Here is a 3,928-nt window from a genome sequence, read left to right as displayed (position 1 = left end):
TGGTGTGGTGTGGTTTGGTGTGGTTTGGTGTGGTGTGGTGTGGTGTGGTGTGGTTTGGTGTGGTGTGGTATGGTGTGGTGTGGTGTGGTTTGGTGTGGTGTGGTGTGATGTGGTGTGGTTTGGTGTGGTTTGGTGTGGTGTGGTGTGGTGTGGTTTGGGTTGGGTTGGGTTGGGTTAGTTTAGTTTGGTGTGGTTTGGTTTTTGGTTTTCTGAGACAAGGTTTCTCTGTGTGGTCCTGGCTGTTCTGGAACTTGCTCTGCAGAGCAGGTTGGGCTAGAACTCAAAGATCTGCCTGCCTCTACCTTCTGTGTGCTGGGATTAAAGGTGTGTGCCAATTGGAAGCTCTTAAAGACTGGGATGCTGTCTTCCTTCTGTTCCATCCCGTTTTTCTTGCTTTTTTTCTTTCCACAAATAGGTATTCAGTACTGTCACAGTCTGAGTCTGAGTCTGAGTCTGAGTCTGAGTCTGAGTCTGAGTCTGAGTCTGAGTCTGAGTCTGGTTCACACCCCAACTCCTGCCCCACCCCCACCCCCATTCATGTGCCTGACTCTATGCAAGCATAGACACGGGAGATCTGTTAACAGTAGGGACCTAGCAGAGGGTAGTAAGGGCCTTAGCTCGTGAATTATTCTCATGAGCAGATTGAAGCTATTTCTTGTGAGTGGGCCAAGTCTAGTAAGAGTGGGTTAGTTTCTATGAAAGCATATTGTTCTAGGGCTGCAGATGTAATTACATAAGTAAAGTACTTGCCCACCACACCCAAGCCTTGGAATGGATCCCTAGGATCAGAAAAACTTAGTATGGTGGTGAATGCCAGGAAGGCCAGCTCTTGGGGGAATGGAGGCATGGAGAGCAGAAGTCCAAGAACATCCATAGGTACTTCGTGAAGCAGGCTAGTCTGGGATATATGAGACCTTATTTTAAAAAGAAAAGCTTCCTGTGTTGTCATGTGACCGCTGTATAGGAATCCCATTACTGTGATCCTACTCACTGTTAGGACCTCATCAGAGATGAGCACGCACCTGAGCCTCCAAAACTTGAGTTGGGTAAACCTCTCTTCTTTAGACTTTACCTAGAGTCAAGTAGTTTCTTATAGCCACACAAATGGGCTAAGACAAGTACCTACCCTGTGCCAATGAGAGCTCATCTGAGAACTCTCCTGAGCATTAGCAGCATGGGTTGTGCAGCAGAGAAGCATGACACACATGTAGCTATTGTTTGGACCCACATGTAGCCGCTCTCCATACCTCTGGATATCTCCATTTAAGTCATGTTGTCCTTCCTCCCAACATCCTTATCGTCTATTCTCTTTGAGAAAAGCCCCAGCCTCAGCATCATCACCAAGCCCACTCCATCCCTCTGATGGAGGAAAACAAAATAAAGGCAGATTCTGTGGGTGAAGACTTTTCTGTCTCCAGTTTTACCTTACCTCATGTGTACTTCATCTCTTTAGGAACAACTTCCTGTGACAGTCATAAAACAAGACATGCATGCTACCTGTGCTAGATAGCTTTATGTCAATTTGACACAGGCTAGAGTTTTCTGAAAGGAGGGAACCTCAGTTGAGAGAATACTTCCATAAGATCCAACTGTAGGACATTTTTTAAGTGGTGACTGATGGGGGAGGGCCCAGTCTATTGTGGGTGGTGGCATCCCTGGGCTGGTGGTCCAGAGTTCTATAAGAGCTGCCTGAGCAGGCCATGAAAAGTGAACCAGTAAGCAGCTCCCTCCACGGCCTCTGCATCAGCTCCTGTCTCCAGGTTCCTGACCTGCTTGAGTTCCTGTCCTGACTTCTTTCGGTGATGACCAAAAATATGGAAGTGTAAGGCAAATAAACCTTTTCCTTCTCAACTTGCTTTTAGGCCGTGGCATTTCACCATACCAATGAAAACCCTAACTAAGATACCACACAAAACTCCCTAGGGTGATGGTTAATAAGATAATAGATGTAAGACACTTTAAGCTTATCCAAAGAGAGCCACCACAATGCCTATAAATGAAGCTATTAGGCAACTGATCCTGTTAAAAATGCAGGTTGCAAATGAGCCTATGAAGTGTTGAAATGAAGCCTCAGTAGCAGAAACTATTGTTTAACTTGCCCTACAGGACCAGGAAGCATTTCCTGGACTTTCTTTCATATGAATCAACTTCATAAAATATATTTTAAATACATTTTTAAGAGAGGGAGAAGTTTATGCCTGTAGAACAAAGATGAATGCGTTGAGGATTCAGGTCCTTGCTTTTTGCTCCCACTGGAATGGGTACTATCTTTTCCTCCCAAGTAAATATGCTTTTATAGTCTAAAAAAAAGTGGATTTACAATTAAATAATAATTGTTCATGTTTATAGTATTCAATGTGTTATTTCAAAACAGGAATTAATTGCATAATAATCAGTTATCTATCCCCTTAAACATGTGTACCATTTCATGATAATAATTCTCAAGACCCTTCGTGGTTATAAGTCTAAGAATATGTGATTACTGGTCTAAGAATACCCAGACTTATGTGACAAAATTTAATAACCTTTCATACTAAAATTTCTCAACAAATTAGGAATGGGAAGAACATACCTCAGTTCAATAGAGGACATACATGACCAACCCACAGCTAATGTTACACTGAACAAGGAGAGAGCAAAGTGATTGAAATTCCAGCCAAAGCAAGTAAGCAGAAGAGAGAACTAGAGGGCATCCAAACTAGAAAGGACGGAAACAAGTGTTTGCCCATGTATCTGTATGACAACCATGCTCATATCAACATCTTGGCCTGGAAGCTCTGGGAGGCAAGATTGATCATTATTCACAGTTATATAGCTAGAACCCCGAATGACACCTGGGACATGATAAAGCAGAGCTGAATAAATATTTTGTTCAATTTAGCGTATGAGTGAATCTGGTTTTTTGAGCCGTAAAAGATAAGAGGGACATGAAATACAGGCAGCAGCAGGTCAAACCCTAATTCGTTTGAAGACTACATTGAGAGATAATAGGACCCTCTGGGGTGGCTATATAGCAGGCACACAGTAGAGCATTGCCACTGACTGCCCAATTCCAAGGGGTTAACATAGTACAAAAGTGAAGACTTCTTGACTTCTCCTTCTATGGAATGTATAGTTAGGGGTGTCTGGCTGAAGTATGAAGCATGCAAGTACTTTAGTGAGGAGTTTATGTGCACGATTGGGTAACAGTCTTCCAACAATATTTTAATAACTCTTATGGTGACACTCAGGAAGGACACCTGCCTGTGATCTCAGGAGGCTCAGGACGGAGAACAGAAAGCTCAAGGACAGCCTGGGCTAGATAGTGAGACCCTCACAGACAAGGTCAGTGAGGTAGCTCAGTGTGCTAAGGAGCTTGCTATCCAAACATGCAAGCCTGATGACCTGAGTTGTCCCCTCCTCCACGTCATCATCACCATCACCATGATCATCAACAACAACAATCAATAATAATCAAGTTTTTTTTATTAAAAACAAAAAAGAATGTGGGTCATCAATACTCCAAGAGGGATGTGGTAAACAGAAACATATGAGGACTTAAAGTAAGTATGCTGTAGGTAATACCCACCCCCATACACACACACACACACACACACACACACACACACACACATACACATACACACCTGGAAACACAAAAGTAACAGGACATGTCTGCTATGCTGCAGGGACTGTAATAAGGCCATGCTGCACAGAGGACTTTAGCAGGAAATTCACTCTATGAGAAGGAAAGGGAGCCTTGGGCCTTGAATTGCCTTATGCTGAACTTAGGCTCAAAAAGGAAAAAGTGATATCAGAAACTCACTTGTTAATATAAAAATCTGACTGCCGGGGAAAGAGCGGACTGGACCCGCAGCTGGACCCGATCGTCCTGCGCCTCTCCTGCCCAGGAGGGGTGTTCGCCTGGCGGCTGTCCGCAGGCTGACCC

This window comes from Mus pahari, chromosome 8 (genome assembly GCF_900095145.1).
Source record: "Mus pahari chromosome 8, PAHARI_EIJ_v1.1, whole genome shotgun sequence".
Lineage (NCBI taxonomy): Eukaryota > Metazoa > Chordata > Mammalia > Rodentia > Muridae > Mus > Mus pahari.
Note: the sequence above shows the minus strand (reverse complement) of the source record.